This window comes from Scardinius erythrophthalmus (assembly GCF_964197995.2).
Source record: "Scardinius erythrophthalmus genome assembly, chromosome: 1".
Lineage (NCBI taxonomy): Eukaryota > Metazoa > Chordata > Actinopteri > Cypriniformes > Leuciscidae > Scardinius > Scardinius erythrophthalmus.
This window is the reverse complement of record NC_138221.1, coordinates 29,707,551-29,725,389: the sequence shown is the minus strand read 5'-3', so window position 1 is coordinate 29,725,389 and position 17,839 is coordinate 29,707,551. Positions and strand designations below refer to the sequence as shown.

Sequence of the window (17,839 nt, the reverse complement as noted above, 5' to 3'; positions counted from 1 at the left end):
AATTTGTATATATTCTCTGTTCTTTACATTACTTTTCCGATTGCTCTTTGCTCTCTGTACTATAAGCAAAATTAATCTAAAAATAAAGACCATCACGCAAAATGTTACATGGATATTAAAAATACACATTTAAGTATTTATTCTATCATTGAGATATTTCTTCTCCTTAATGATTTAGTGCAATTGCTGTTTAAAACAAAATTGTTTCTTGAGCACAATAATCAACAAAGCTGACTTTGAGTTGATTATGAATGATAAATGTAAAAAAAAAAGAGATCTGAACTTCAAAATATTTACTGTGTTGAAGATAAACTTATTAAAACATAAAGTATACAAATCAATGATGTGACATTGTGTCATTATAATCCATCTAACATTAAGGCAGAAGTTAATGTCTTGATCTGTTAATAATGGGGTGTAGTTTTCGGATCACTCCCTTTACAGATGCTTTTCAATTGTTAAATTTATATAGTGATGTTTTCCCGTTTATTAAGAACTGGGGGCTGTTCCATAAACCAAGATTAGAGTATAAGCCAGGCTTATTTCGGTTAGTCAGGCTTATTTTTGGTAGATTCGGTTTCATAAATCAAACTTAAAAAAGTTCAAACTCAGTTACCCCGGCAACTTATGCTGGGAAACTAGCCTGGTCCAGGGCAGGCTAACTGTCAGGCTAAGCCTCAGTTGTTACACAGATCCTCTAACACTGACCAACAAGAACACAATAATATTACCACTGACACTCTCTCATACCATTATTGGACTTTATTAACCACTATTAGTCCAAAAATAAATACACAGTATACAGAAAATCAACTTAAATAAGGCTACAATGATAAATTAGTCAATATAGACCTATATATATATATATAGATAGATAGATAGGCCTAAATACAATATATATATATATATATATATATATATATATATATATATATATATATATATATATATATATATACAGTGCTATGCATAAGTTTAGGCACCCATGCTAAAGTTGACTAAAAAGAGGAATAAAAAATCATCTTTTGGAAATTGAACTTAATGCCTTAATTTAAAAAATGAGGAAAAATCCAACCTTTAAGAACACCAATTTTCTTTGTGAATGAATAATGTATCGTAAATAAATAAATGTTCTTCCTTAAAATACAGGGTGCATAAGTTTGGACACCCCTATGTTAAATTCCCATAGAGGCAGGCAGATTTTTATTTTTAAGTATTTAAAAAAAATTTTTTTTAGGATATTATGCATCCTGATAAAGCAATGCAAATCAAACTAGCTATTAGGCTAACTGAAATAAAACCATGCCAATCTCAAGGTATGGTGAAGGCTATGTGATGATGTGGGGCTATTTTAATTCCAAAGGCCAAGGGAACTTTATCAGGATGCATAGTATCCTAAAAAAAAATTTTTTTTAAATACTTAAAAATAAAAATCTGCCTGCCTCTATGGGAATTTAACATAGGGGTGTCCAAACTTATGCACCCTGTATTTTAAGGAAGAACATTTATTTATTTACGATACATTATTCATTCACAAAGAAAATTGGTGTTCTTAAAGGTTGGATTTTTCCTATTTTTTTAAATTAAGGCATTAAGTTCAATTTCCAAAAGATGATTTTTTATTCCTCTTTTTAGTCAACTTTAGCATGGGTGCCTAAACTTATGCATAGCACTGTATATATATATACTACAGGTTTTCTTTTTTTACTGGCTGAATGTTTTGTGCCCAAGATTTAATTAGATTGTTTTAAAGATTTATGAATACATTTCTCTCTGGTTTTGTTTGGCAGCTGTAGTACATGTTTATGATTAGAAGAACATTAGAACACAATCTGAAAAAAGCTTTGTAAAGCATAAGTTAAAATCACAAAATTAAAAATAAATAATTACAAAAGCAAATTTTAAATTTTAAATTTTAACTGGTAAGATGAATCTGAGCTTAGTAATTGACAGTATATTAGCCTACATTTGATTTACCCCATTACAATAGTCCCTTTACAGTTATTGCTATCATAAAAATATACACACAGGTTTAAAATTCTAAATAAGGCACATCTAATGTCCAAATAACAAATATTTTAGTGTATATATATATATATATATATATATATATATATATATATATATATGTACTTTATTATGTCTTTCAATTCAAACACATTTAACACAATTATACAAATTTACAGTTCCTTTAAAGACATCATATTTTCCCCCAATAAATATTCCTTATTTTTAATTCTACTTTTTTTCTTTTGTGATAATACCCACCAACACATAGCCTAAAAACACACATGAATAGAAAAATAACCAAAAAGTTCATAGACACTTTTACATATGATTTAAGGGGGATAAGACAAAAAACAATAAATAAATAGTAATAAAAATTTAACATTAACATATTTATATCAAACTCTTATAATGACACATAATTCCTAATAGTTATTCAAGTAATATTATTTGAATATAAAATATGCAATATTAAATAAGTAAAATAAATAAAAGAACAAATTACTAGAAATAAAAGGGAGGGAGTGTTATATAAAAATGTAGTTAATAATATATATTCCTTTATTTTATGGAATATTCTTTGATTTTAGAGTTGCACATATCTTTTCAAAATGTATACATTTGCTCTTAATTTAATGTTATCCTCTCCATAATGTACTTTAGAAACTAAATCTACTCATTTAAAACTGGGGATTCTTGCTTTCCAAAAAAATATTGCATTAAAAGCTGTAATTCTCAGCATTCTAAATAAGTATACATCATCTTTATTAAGTAGCATAGGTCCTATACCCAAAACTATATTTTGTATATTTATATAGGCATTTAGTTTCTTAAAATAAACTTCCCTGAATTATAGGCTACTTCACTGAAGTACTTCTGTTTGCTTGAAGTTCAGTGCAACTTATCCAACATCCTAAAGATAAATTATTATAATTAGAAGATATTTCTAGTGTTATAAAATATCGCATATTAATTTTCCGAATTTTCCGATTTTAAGAATTATTGCGCTCCTATTTGGCGCGCATGCGCGCAGCAGCGCTCGTTCAATATGAAAATTAGCAGCAAAATGGATACATTTGCATGGCTTTCGAACATTTACAGATGGAGAATATAACTGTAAAATGTAAGTTTTGAACTGAGGGGGGGAAAAAACATGTCACAAACGCATAAAACAGCACAAAATATGTACGCTGTTTGATGGTGGATCGATTTGATCCACGATCGACCTCTAGGGCTGCTTAAGAAACGCGTGCACACGCAATTATCTAGACTAGATAAACCTGGATCAAATTAGTGAGATTGCGTGAGCTTCAATTACCTTTTATGGAACCACTTTAGCCCCAACTCATTTGTTAGGCTCATTCAAGTCCGGTTTTGGAGTTTAATCCCCGCTTTTCTAAGCGTCTTTTATGGAACAACCCTCTGGTTTATCTGGATTAGATGCAGTTCCACAAATATGGAAGAAATTGAAACATGTTTCAGCAGCTTGTCTTCACACATCTGATCATATGCTCGACCAGCACTCTGACCATCCCGAGATTTGATCATAATTTCATATGAATATGGACCTGCTTATGTTCATTTTTTGTGGCTGTTATTGCAGTTTTATCTGACGGTATGTACATTGTTTTTCTCTCTTTAAGCTGAAAGAAAAAGCACAAAATCATTTATGTCCATTTTAAATGTACAATATCAGTCAAAGGTTTGGACACAATTGACTGAATGTTGATCTTCATGACCTTAAAATCTTTCTCTAAAAGTTTCTGCTTAAATGCTTGACATGAGTTTGTCTTTATGGACTTTTAATTTATGTTTTGTTTTAAATGTATTTGAATGATAGTGAAGGAAAAGTATCATGTGTCCAGCCACATGTTCCTCCTTCAATAAAATCAATACATGTGATACATGTGAAAATAAATAAAATAAATCAATACATGTGTGATCATGTATTATCATCAGTAAATACAAGCAACTTTAGATGAATCTCTCCTGTTTTACTCGTCACATATACATGTGTGATGTCGGCAGTGTCTGGTTTTTAATCTCTCTCTCTCTCTTTCTGTATCTAGATGGTGAGAGTCGAGCAGAGGAACAGCAGCAGGATTATCATGATAGAGCTCATTTCTTTACTGATCAGATTCAACATGGAAACTTCTCCCTCCGTCTGGACAAGCTGACAGCAGAAGATGAAGGAAATTTCACATGTAAAATTTACAGTCAGCAGGATTCTGGAGAGACTGAGGTTCAAATAAAAGATGTTGGTGAGTGTTAACTCAATTAAAAAAAAAAAAATCTAAATAATACACAGAGATTTATACTGTAATATTTTACTGTTCTTTCAGAGTGTTTGCTAGTATCAGAATTCCATATGATGGTGAGGACATCACTCTGAACTGCTCTGTAGACTCTCACATCAAACCTGAACACATTGAAGAGGTTTCATGGAAGAAAACAGATGAAGATGTAGAGATTCTGGTTCTGCTCTATCAAAACAATGAGGCTTTACCAGATTCATCAGATGAACAATACAGAGACAGAGTTGAGTTCTTCACTGATGAAATCCCCAAAGGAAACTTCTCTCTCAGACTGAAGAGTGAACTCAGGAGTTTACATGTGTCAAGTGTTTGCTGGAGTACTTTCAGCCAATGCAACTGTAGTACTGGAGCAACTGGGTGAGTCAACAAAACATGGCAAATAAATAAGGCAGGAGCTATCTTGCAAATGAATGTTTTTACTTTTTGTGCAAACTATTTATTTTCTTTACACAGTATTTACAGCATATACTCATTATAAAGTGTATAACAGAAAACAGAATGAATGTTCTTTATTGCACATTATTACTAAATATTTCTCTATTAGAACTATTAATTATTTGACTAAATTTACAGTAAATTACTGGCTACCAGTTGCATGACTTTCACAGTAAGTTACTGTATAATTTTTACAGTAAATAATTGTGAAATGACAGCTGTATACTGTGACTTCACAGTAGTTATGCCGTCATATTACTGTGATTTAGCATTAAAGGTGCCTTGTGTAAAAAAAAAAAACATTCATACTCCACATTCCATACCAGATGGGGGCAGTATACCTCCAGAAAGTGAGTTGGTCTACTCTAGAGTATGAATATGACATCTTCAAGCTACTCTCCTTCACCTTTACCAGTAAATATGTTCATATTCGTTTTGTTCATATTACATTTTTATTGTTAGTTTGAATTACATTAATTTGGCAGACAGCATTCGCTGATGTTGACCAAGCTAGCGCCAACGTAACCAGAGCTGCCAACTCTCACGCATTCACCGTGAGACACGCAATTGACACTTTTCACACGCTCTCACGCCACACATTTTGTCACGTACAGAAAAATCGCGAAGCAAAGAGGACACGGATACCGACAGACTAGACAGAGCAGGTTACTTATGATATAAAAAAATCTCAGCTCTCAGATTCTGCCAATTTTATTACGCAATTCAAACAATAAATACCGTTTTGGCGCTTGTAAATGTTACACGACAGATCCCTAGCGCACGTGAACCGATCATCTCTACTAATAGTAAAAAAACACGAACACTGTTGAAAGATACAGTAGGCTACAACTTACCAAAAAGTATTCCTCATACATAAATCATACATAAATAAAAAACTACACAAACATATAAAACAAACTTCTAACGAAATACTAACAGCATCTTACTAATCAAAAAGAAATGTTGCAAGTTCGGAGTCGAACCTCATTTCTTTCATGTCCATTAGTTGTCTCCAGCGATGGAAAGCAGTGCCAATGTTTACTCTGGTTCTGTTCCTTTTTTTATCAGATTTTATTTGAATGTAGTAGTGGGCAGTACTTTCCACACGATTGACATCAGGTTCAAGTACGCCCACAAGCCGTGCGAGTTATTCGTGTATTGCATGTTTGACTGGTGGTTATGTTGCCCGCATACCGCCTCACATGGCCGAAACTGGTATTACGACACCTGTCGGGCCGTGGCTAGTAATGCTAATGCTAATTCAGGTTGATATCTCTGCAGCACTATAACTTGTCATTTTTAGCGCAATTTTCCACCGGACAAAATTGCGATTGTTAACTCATGATTTCTGTTCTGTGCGTCTGTGCGCACCAATCTTGCACTTCTATCTACTCCTCAACCAGACCACCTAGAGACTTCGGGTTTTCGGCATTATGTTAAGGAAGGTCTAATCTCGGGAACGCACAAAAAAAATCCAGGAAAAGATTTACTATCTCTTAGTGTTGTGATCCCATGATGTGAGAAAATTGCGCTAAAACACTCACTAAGTTTTTATTACTTGTTTTAATGACATCATCGCCCTTATTTCTTCTCATTCTTTTGATGCGTGTAGCTCATTTTTTGGATATTTTTACCTCAATTCTTACACATGGCACCTTTAAGCTGCTGTAGAATTACTGTATTTAACTGTGAAATTACAGTTAGTGTCTATCGCATTACAGTAATTTAGGCTGCTGTAGAATTACTGTATTGAATTGTGAATGTCTATATATTAATGTGATCTAGCATAAATGATGGACCAAACAAAACTGATAAAAACAGTGGTTTAACTTTTATTTTTTAAAAGAAAAATACAATTTAATAACAGGAATGAACACTGGGTAACATGAATGTGTGTCAATATGTGTGTGCATGTGTTTACTACGTTATTATGGTATTTGAGGAAAAATACAATTTACTAACAGGAATAAACAGTAACAGGAATGCACACTGGGTAAGAGGAATGACAGCAGAATCAAAGAACGTAACAGAAAACGACTCACTGCTCTTGACTACAGAACGCATGTAGCTTTAATAAGGATTAATCTAGGCTATTTAATTTATAATTTATGCAGTGAAGACTGTAAAGTGTTTAATAACTTTATTCGATTTCTGTGTATTTCCCATGTTAGACAGATAGGAAGGGCACAGGTAAATATGACATTTATTATGGGCTTATATGAAGATTGTTCAAGTTCACTTAAATTAAAAGTTGTTATATTTTTTGGAGTCTAATAAATGTTAGAATTGGTAGCTTTCAATTAGTGTTGAATGCCGATAGTTAATGTTTTAAATAAAAAAAAGACATCTGTCATGATTCCTGTCTTGTGTTCCCCTTGTCTTGAGAGACACACCTGGGAACAATCATGACACACCTGGGATCAATCATGAACTAGCCTAATCAAGTAAAACTACAAAGAACTACAAAATATGGCACAGAACAGGAAATAACATAAGTCCACACAAGATAAGGGGAACACAAGACAGGAATCAGGGCTGCGTTCCAGTCCACTTTTAGACACGCCCTTGCGAACTTCCCTAAGCACTTCCCCTCGAGGGAATCCCTGCCGCCATTTTGAAGTGCATTCCACTTCGTGAAGTGGACGAGGGAAGTTTATATGGACAGACCCTCGTTCCCTCGATTTTGACAGAGGGAGCGAGTCTACTTCATATGTAGCCTACACTTCAGGCACCTATATGTCCCACAATGCAGTACGATTGTGACGTCACCACATATCTTGTCAAATCATCCGGCACAACAAACAACTCTATGATATATTAATTATATATATTTTATATATTTTTTATTTATTTAAAACAACCCAAACACACATATACATTTGGATGCTGCATTAAACAAATTATTAAAGGGAAAAAATAATGTAAATATTAAATCAACTCCATAGCAGATTCCAAGTGATCAAGGGCTTAGGACATTCCAGTTCAGCCCATTGCAGTTTCCGCCAGTAGTGGGCACTCATGCAACGTAAGCAATGACGTACACCCGAGTGAATGAGGGGCATGACAATTTTGGACTGGAATGCAGCCCATGACAACATCAGTAGCAGTATTGGTATCAATGATACTGGCCGCCATTAAACAATTATTTATAATATACTGTCTGTATGTTGTTTCTACTTTAATTTGGAGATTAACTGATTATTACATTATAAAATATATAAAAAACAAGCTATCTTGTGCAATTATAAAAAGTATCCCAATAAAAAACACAAATACACTGAGTGAGCAAACATTAAGGTGAGATTTCCAATGGCAATTGAGCAATGTTTATAATAAAAGCCTTAATTAAATATGTCATAAAGTGATTTCTTCAGGAGACTTGAGTTCTTCACTGATGAAATCCCCAAAGGAAACTTCTCTCTCAGACTGAAGAGTGTCAGAACTGAGGACAAAGGAGTTTACATGTGTCAAGTGTTTGCTGGGAGACATTCAGCCAATGCAACGGTGATATTGGAGAGACTGGGTAACTAAGAGATATATTCTAGACCAATTTTGTTAAATAATAAATATCCATATCCAGATTTAGAGTGAGTTTCATTAAGTTACAAATATTATTTCCATATAGTGTTATTTTCCACTGGGCTACCTGAACATAACTGGGAATTAAGGAACGGTTTTGTATTTACATTTAGTCATTTAGCAGACGCTTGCGACTTACAAATTAGGACTAAATTAAGCGAGTCATTGCGAAGAGGCAAAAACAACGCAAGAAGTGCTCAAAATACGAACTTCAGGCATTGTTCAGAGTAGCATAAGCCCGATAAGGGAGGATAAAAGGAAAAGGAATTTTTTTTTTTTTTTTTTTTTTTTTTTTTTTTAGGTTAGGTGCTCACGGAAGAGATGAGTTTTCAGTTGTCTTTTGAATGTTGTCAGGGATTCTGCATTCCGGATGAGGGTGGGGAGAGCATTCCACCAGCATGGAACTGTGAATGAGAATGTTCTGGAAAGTGATTTTGTGGCTCTCTGTGATGGAACCACGAGACGTCGCTCGTTGACCGATCGTAGGCTTCTGGTAGGTATGTAGGCTCGTAAGAGTGAGTGAAAGTAGGAGGGAGCTGAGCCTGTGATAGATATGTAAGTGTCAATGCCTTGAACTTGAACTTGTGTGTGTGGCGCTGAGGACTGACTGCTGATAGTTGTTGTTTTGTTGGTGAAGAAGTTAGCAAAATCATCAGCCGTTAAAGAGGAGGCGGGTGGTGGTGGAGGTGGACAGAGGAGAGAGTTGAATGTCTTGAAGAGTGATCGTGTGTTGGAGGAGCTGTTGATCTTGTTGTGGAAATATGAAGATTTTGCAGCATGAACATCAACAGAAAAGGAAGAGAGGAGAGACTGATACATACTCAGGTCAGATGTGTCTTTTGATTTGCGCCATTTCCTCTCCGCTACCCTGAGTTCGGTCCGGTGTTCACGAAGAACCTCAGAAAACCAGGGGTTAGAGTGAGTAGCGCGTGCAGGCCTGGAGGAGAGAGGGCAGATATTGTCTAGAGAAGAAGTTAGAATGGAGCATAAGGTATCCGTTGCAGTATTCACATCCAGAGATGAGAATTGTGAGGGTGAGGGAAGAGAAGATGACACAGCAGAGGAGAGATGGGAGGGAGAAAGTGAGCGCAGGTTTTGTCTGAAAGTGACTGGTAGGGGGGTTGGTGGTGCACGGGTAGGAAGTTCTGAAACATGGAGAGGTCTCGCCAGAATGTTGTCTGTGATGCAGTTTCTTGTGTAAACCAGGTCCAGTTGGTTGCCTGATTTGTGAGTACCTGTGGTGATGAGTCATTTGAGATCGAAAGAGGCTAGTAGAGAGTTGAAGTCTGTTGCATGCGGCTTCTCGAGATGAATGTTGAAATCACCAAAGACTACAAGTGGGATGCCGTCCTCAGGGAAAGAGGACAGCAGCACATCCAGCTCCTCTACAAAGCTTCCCAGTTGACCTGGGGAGCGATTTATTACTACAATACAGATCTTTTTGGGAGTTGTAAGTGTAATAGCATGATATTCAAATGAGTTGTTATTGCTTAGAGAAGAGAGCGCTGAGTATATCCAATTGTTAGAAATGAGAAGCCCTGTACCCCCAGACTGGCGAGTCAGACTCCCAGACTGGCGAGCGGTGTGAGAGAAAGAGAAGTTGTTAGAAAGAGCAGCAGGTGTTGCTGAGTCTTCTGGACGAATCCAGGTCTCCTGGACGAATCCAGGTCTCAGTCAAGCCCAAGATATTAAGAGTAGATTGAGATGCAAAGGCTGGGATAAAGTCAGCTTTATTAACTGCTGACTGACAATTCCATAGACCCACAGAAAGAGAGAGAGGTGTGTGTGAGGATGAGAGAATGGGATGCAGATTAGCAGTATTGCGCTGCCTCCTGCACGTGATGAAAGAGCGTTGTCGAGAGACAACAGGAATGTATTGAAAGCACATGTTGAGTAAGGGTAAATAAGATAAAAGTATGAAAGGAAAGGGAGAAGAAGATACTTAAGTGCCTTCCTGGTGTCCTTGCTCAGTGGAGTCGCACAGGTAGAGTCGATGGTCTTTACCCGAGTTGGTCTTTACCCGAGTCAGGCTTTACCCGAGTCAGGCTGAACACGAGAGCTGAACGCTTCTGCTGACGCTTCCGCGACATCGCGCAAACTACATAGATATAATGCTTTCACCGCTGAGTGAGGACAGCTGTCTCGGCCCAGCAATTAGCACAGCAAACGCAAATAATCCGAAAATGGGAGGAATCGAAACTAGCTGTTGGACTTAAGTGTAATAAAATTCAAACTGCAATTCTTTTCAGACGCGGCTGTTATTTAAAGTAGGAACGCGTATAAATAGAATACAGATTTATGTGAAGGTAAAAATTTAAAATAAGCAGAGAATCGAAAATAGCCTTACCTTGACTCAAATAGTAAACTGAACAACAGGAGAACTGGATATTAAGAAAAAAACACTTGCACGCTCTCGCCGTTTCCACAGACTGACCGCTTGTCCACATCACCAAAGACTACACTTCTGTATGACAGAAGTAAAGTACTTTATTGTCATTCAGAATTTTAATGATATTATTTATGTGTAATCTACACTCAAAAAATGTCACACAAAAAAGGTATCTATGGTTCCATAAATAATTTTTAACATCCATGGAATCTTTCCATTGCACAAAGTGTTGTAGTGGAAAAGGGTTCTTTGAATTTTTAACATGTTCTTCACGCTAAGACAAACAAATTGTTCTTTTAAGAACTGTTCACTATAATCTTCTTTGGTGAACCAAAAATGGTTATTTCTATGGCATCGCTCTGAAACCCCTCTCTTGGGAAGCTTATTATTTAAGAGTGTACAGTACCTCTCATTCTTGTGAACAGAGACAAAAGTGCATCAGGTACGAAGGACAAATATTAAAATGTAAAAATTAAACTATTCTGCTCGTTAAAGATCACTCTTGCAATAGCATTCTGGATCAGTTGCAGAGTTTTGACAGTTGATGCTGGAAGGCAAGAGAGCAATAGCCCGAGTCTGGATAGAACAAGAGCTTGGACAAGGAGTTGTGTAGCATGCTCCGATAGGATGGGCCTAATGTTGTATAAGGTAAATCTGCAGGACCAGGCAGTTCTAGCAATGTGGTCTGTGAAGTTTAACAGATCGTCAATCACAACTCAAAGGTTCCTGGCTGTCCTGGATGGAGTTATGGTTGACGAACCTAGCTGAATATAGAAGTTGTGATGAAGTGCTTGGTTGGTCGAGACCACAAGTCTTTGTAAAGTTGAGTTGAAGGTGGTGGTGGTCCTTCATCCAGTAGGAAATGTCTTTCAGGTAAGCCAAGATGCGAGCATCTACAGTTGTGTGTCATCAGCATAGCAGTGATAGGGAAAAACATGTTTCTGAATGACAGATCCTAGTGATGACATGTAGATGGAGAAGAGAAGTGGTCCAAGCACTGAGCCCTGAGGCACCCCAGTAGCGAGACGACGTGACGTAGACACCTCACCCGTCCATGAGTCAGGAGGAAGGGGAAGGGGAAGGGGAAGGGGAGGGAAGGGGAGGGAAGGGGAGGGAGGCCTTCACAGGGAAGAGCCTAGTGGTCACTTCAGGTCTGTGGTGTCGTCGTGTCCAGGCGCAGGTCCCTCATCAGATCTGGATACAGCCTGGATCCTGCGGACTGTGGTAAACCTCGGGATAAACAGAGAGACTAATATTAGCGCCATTCTTCTTATGATGTAACGAGTACATCAGGATTTATGGGAAGTGTTCCCGGTTCCGACTTACTTAATCTATGCAGCCTAACATTGAATTATAAAAGTCTATAATGTGTTATGTGTAAACTAGGTCAAAGAGATGTGTTTTTAGTTTTTAGTTTGAAGGACCTACCTTAGAGGTAAGACTTGAACCATTGGAGTGCAGTTCCTGAGATGCCCTTCGTCTTGAGGGTTGACAGAAGGATCTGGGGGTTAACTGTGTCAAAAGCAGCAGACAAATTTAGCAAGATGAGTACTGAGGATTTGGAAACTGCTTTTGTCAGCCTCAGAGTTTCAATAACTGAGAGTTGAGTGTCTGTTGAGTAGGGTGATTGGAAAGGATGAATTTTGGAGGATTCTGTCTCCGAGAGTGGAGAGGAGGGGAATGTATGTGTTAGCTGTTAAGATGTGCTTGTCGATTTGTGAAAAATTGGCCACTGATGGTGATTTTGGCCACTGATGGACAAAAGCCTGACAAATGTCTTGAAATACATAATCTGAACTATGTTTTGAGGTGTGGTGGTAACCATAGTATAAGTGGAAGAATTGACTCAAGGCCGTTGAATTATTAGAAAAATAACTGCTTTGCGTCGTGGCTACGATATCCCCCTCCGGTGTGCCAAATTTTTTTATTAATTCAATGGCCTGTCGTCAATTATTCCTTACATAGATGCCTCATTAGCGGCCGTTTTAATGGGCAGCGATCGATACGTAAGCTGTCCGCCATATTGGAGCGGTCTGTGAACATTCGAGAACAAGTTGACTAAGCTTCCGCAGTTAGACGCATGTATGAATATCTATGAAATAGATTTCTGCAGATGATTTTGCTAAACTAACACAATACGAAGGCGTCAGCTGACATGACATTAAAAAGTTACCATAGTAAAAGTAAAAACATTAAAAGTACCATGGTAAAAACATGTAATATTAATTATAAATTCTTCTGGAATTTAAATATTGGCGGTTTCACAACCAGAAGCTGTGCATGTTGTGGCATTATTGATTCTTACTGTGAGTGACGACACGCTGACCGTTGCAAGATGGCGGCCGCATCTACGTGTCTGGAGTGTTTTCCTGTCATTTCCTTTTGTTGTACTTCATTTTCATACTTGTATTAAATTTGAAAAAAGAGCCATTATTCATGATTCACATTCATGCTTACAAGATCACAGTAATGACATTTGTAGGTCAATATACAGGCTATCCTTCACAATAATGTAACTCTTTTCAGTAACTGATGTCTGTGTTTCACAGGTTTCTCTGTTTCACACATAATGGTGTTGATTCTCTGTATTTCTGCATCCGTGTCTGCACTTCTGCTCTGCTTTATAATCTACTGCAGATCACAAAGTAAAGGTAGGTCTATGTGAATGCCATGGCAGTGTTCTTATCTGCTATAATTCGCAATTTAGCAGATACAATGAACAATTTTACTGTATTTGTAACCACCTGGAGTCCAATGTAAAATCTAAAAATAGTAATGTAAAATGTACTGTAAAGAAAACTTCTAACTGGCATGCATCTGTCATACGCTGGCTTGACTAGATAAACTCAAGAGGCTTGACGCAGATGACCGATACAAACACATTTAATAACCACCTGTCCGTTCCTAGTACGTGGATTACTCAGTCAGCTGGATTTCATTGTTGACGATTTGACATGATCCAGGATTGTTAGGTTCTTCAAAGCTCATCCTGGAGTCCCAGATTTATCCCAGATAAATGTAATTTATATTAAAAAAAAAAATCCATTAAAAAGTGTTCAGTGTTTTATTGAAATTTGTGTTTAATTATTTAATCTTTTTCTGTTTTACAGGCAAAATCAAAACATTTATTCAAAATTACAGTTGTGAAACAGAATATATAGTTTTCTCAGCTGTTTTTTATTCAGGTAAACAAATCCAAAAGTAAATTAACAGTGTGTGACAGTTTTAGTATAACAGGTTCTGCATATGTTCAGTGCTGAATCTCCGTGTTTAAGGAACTTAAGACAATTTATGATCACTCTTAACTACACCAGCTGATCATGAAAAAATATATATATTACATGTGTTACAGTTATTACACTACAAATGTCATTTATAGTCACTTAGACACTATAACATGCTTGAAGTGCCTCTAAATTCCTTCACTGTAAAAATAAATTGTTGACCCAACTTGACAAGTCTATTCAATTTGTTGCATTAACCCAGTTACGTTTAGCAGTTTAGTGTGAAGTAAATTCAACTTACAGTACAAGTTGCTATAATAACTTGCAGTAAATTGGGCGAAATTCCAATATCAATTACTAGGCATTCAATATTTGTACACTAAAAAAAAAAAAAAAAACGGTGAAATTTACGGTAAAAAAAAATGGCGGCTGTGGTCACCAGTATATTTTAGGTTTTATAGGACTCAAATTTACGGTAATAAAAAAAAACGGATAAAGTTCATTAACTGATAATGTTAATTTTCCATCCCATTAAAGTGCTAAAATATGCTGTGTACCTTTATAATATGTTGATATCCACCATAATAATACAGGTGGTAAAACAGAAAACCACATGATAATTAAAAGTTCACCGCAATTAGTTTTCCACAAGCAGAGGTATACAGTATAAATATGAATAAGGCGCACCATGTCATACACACAAATACAAAACACAATCATGGTGACATACATGATTAAAATAATGCAATAAGCATTAATTAAACAACATAAAATGTAACATAAAACCCAAATGTACATAACTTATAACAAAAATTAGGAAGAAACATAATTATTTTCATAATTAAACATAATTAAAAAAAATCTCTGTAAATTATAAGATAACTTGTTCTTGACAGAGTAAATTAAAACAAGTAAGCAAATTCAGTAAAAAAACAGTAAAGTTGTCTCTCATCGCAAATACTGAAATACTCAAAATGGTGGAGTTTCAAACATGGGTGAAGTAGTGGTGTTTTCTGGCGCATGCACATTTTTTACAATGTTCTCAGTATGTTTTGTGATGATGTCAGAGGTCATATAAGCAGAAAAAAAGGTCATAGGCTCAGAATCAGACTGTCAGTTCAGCTAATGTACTGTAATACTGTACATAAACAACATATGTGAGATGAAAAGGGTGTCTTTAATTCTTGTGATATGTTTTGGTTGGCTTTAAATTAGTAATATTTGTTTTTTCATTTCTTGATTTCTTCCAGTTCTGTTTAAATCTGCCTTGAACAAAAGTATGAATTACGTGGGATTTGAAGGTGTCATGATTATACTCTACTTTGTAGTGGCGCTTCTGTTCGAACTCTTCTATATAATTTTCTGTAAGTATTAATATCTGATTCCTTCAATCAATAACAAGTGATATATGTGAGATCATGTTTTTATCAGACTAATGGTGTTTGCTATGGGCACAAAATATAAAAACAATCAAAGTGTACATTTTAAGATTGATTAAAATTGAAAAAAAAGTTTAGTAGTTTGAATGTTTCATCATGAGATCACAGTATTTCACAATGACAGTTTTTGTCATTCGGGTTTGATCGTTCTCTCCCCTTCCTTATTTTCTTTCTTTTTCGTGGCCACTGTGCTTAGCTGATTGCGCTTCTTTCTCATTCTTTCCTTGTTTTCTTTGCTATTTATTCTCTTGTCTTTTCTCTCTTTTTTTGCCAGTGTTTTTGTTTGCTCACATGAGCTGCTTGGTCAGTTCATTCGGATTTTGTTCGATATCTTTTCCCACTTTGATTAGTAATTCCAGTTTTATGGCCTGTCTGGTCTTGACCTTCTTGATCATCTCAGTCATTGAATCCTCCATTCCTACATCTGTAAGCATATCTGAGACCTGATCGACGACTTGTGTTGGTCTGGAGCCAGCTGGTTTTTGTTCAAGAGACTATTCCAGCATTTGTAAATAAAACTGTTAAGTATTCTTCTGCTTTTGGGCCTTTTCTTTTGTGATCAATTTTATTATTATTATCATGACAGAACACTCTGGCCAAACATGGACCCACAGGAAGAGTCATCTTTGTGCAGTTCTGTGGAACGTCAACGTCAAGGAGTTTTGCTTGGCCGACAAGAAGAGGAACTAGGCTATGCTCGTCTGTGGATGCCTTGGTGTAACGGGTCACCGAACTTTCCGGCCAACTCAGGCATCTCTAGCTTTCTGACCATGAACTGGTGTCTTCACTGTATCAGACTGATGACCATCCTCTCAGTCTTCTTGAGGCACAAGTGGATAATCCTCCAGTTTTTGCTGGTGATCCCACTCAGTGTCATTTGTTGTCTAAGTCAATGCGCAGACCTATGCATTGGAAAGATCTAAAGTGGCATTTGTCATCTCCTTACTGACCGGAAGAACTTGCAACTGGGGGTCCGCCAACTGGAGATGCTCAATCTCTGTGTTGCTGATGTTCACCTTTTTAAAACTGAAATGATCAAGGTTTTGACCGGTCTGTTTTTGGCAAAGAGGCTTTCAGACTTCTTGAGGCTCTCCAGCAAGGCAAAAGAACTGTAATGGACTATGCCATTGAATTCCACACCCTGAAAACATGCTTCTTGGATGGTCTTGTGGAGGATGTTAAGGATGAGATTTATGTCAATGACGATTGTCTAAATGTTATGTATTGTGGTGGTCAAGGACATCTTGCTGTATCATGTCCAGTAAAATCAAGAGCTCACCAGTTGAATGGGGAATTCTGTCATTAACCGGTGCTCGTCAAGAGAATAAACAGAAAGAGGAGGAGAGAGGAGATGAATGGGAAGACCCCTCTAAAGACCCTCATCAATAAAACAAGTTTTCCACTCCGAGTTGATGAGCGCAGAACACTTGAAGACTACCATCACTCACGTTTCTGGCCCAGTGAGTTTGATCGCCCTTTGGCAATCACCGAGAGGATCTGGTGTTCTGTCTGTTTAATTGAGATATCCCTGGTTGTCTCTTCACAACCTACACATTAACAGGGCAGATAGTTTTGTTTTTCAAAGTTCTTTTTGTCAAATGGTTTTCCATTCATGCAAATGGTTTGGTTTAGGCCCTTTCTGTTGTTTCTACTTTGTCTGTGTTGCAGGAAGAGACAATTGATCCGTCCCTGGTTTCTGATATACATCAATCTGCAAGTGGACTTCAGTAGGTCCTGGGCTGCCTCTCTTTTACCCCATCGGTCATATGATTGTGGGATCGACCTCACCCCCTGGCACTTCTCTGCACCAGCCCTGTCTTTTCTCTTTGTCCGCTCCTGAGTGAGCGGTCATCTCAATCTCTGGCAGATGGCATTATCCATCCCTGTCCCTCTCCGGCGGGTGCTGGATTCTCCTTTGTGAAGATGTATGGCTCTTTGCACCTCTGGATTGACTATTGGGGAATGCATGACTATTAAGAACAGGTACCCCCTACCTCTTATGTTTAAGCTTTTGAGGTTTTGCAGATGGCTAGATTCTTTACAAAGTAAGGTTTATGCAATGGTTATCATTTGGTCTGGATGAGGGAGGGTGTCGAGTGGAAAACTATTTTAAGACACATACAGGGCACTTCGAATATTTGTTTTTACCTTTCAGCCTGGCTGTCTTCCAAGCACTTGTCAATGACGTGCTGAGAAACATGATAAATAAACTCATCTTCGTGTACTTGGATGACGTTCTAATGCCTGTCCTCCCATAACCCCTTCACCTGGAGTCAGCAACTGACGTAGACCGAGTATGTCCACAACTCCTTGCCGGTGTCTGGGCTTTGCCCGTTCATGTGCTGCTTCCTTTGTTTTCTTCCCAGGGTGCTGAGGCTGCTGTTCCCTCGTTTCAGACTTTTATTCAGTGTTGTTGCCATACCTGGAGGAGGGCAAGAGAGGCTTTGTTCC

At 37.0% G+C, this 17,839-nt stretch overlaps 1 pseudogene across 1 annotated transcript; it reads left to right on the top strand.

The window, feature by feature from the left end:
* Positions 1-4,018: 4,018 nt before the first annotated feature.
* LOC308695698 (junctional adhesion molecule-like) lies at positions 4,019-17,070 on the top strand (annotated as a pseudogene). The gene is made up of 5 exons: positions 4,019-4,268; positions 4,350-4,550; positions 8,132-8,280; positions 13,275-13,376; positions 17,057-17,070. The product of its transcript is annotated as a junctional adhesion molecule-like (transcript).
* Positions 17,071-17,839: the final 769 nt, after the last annotated feature.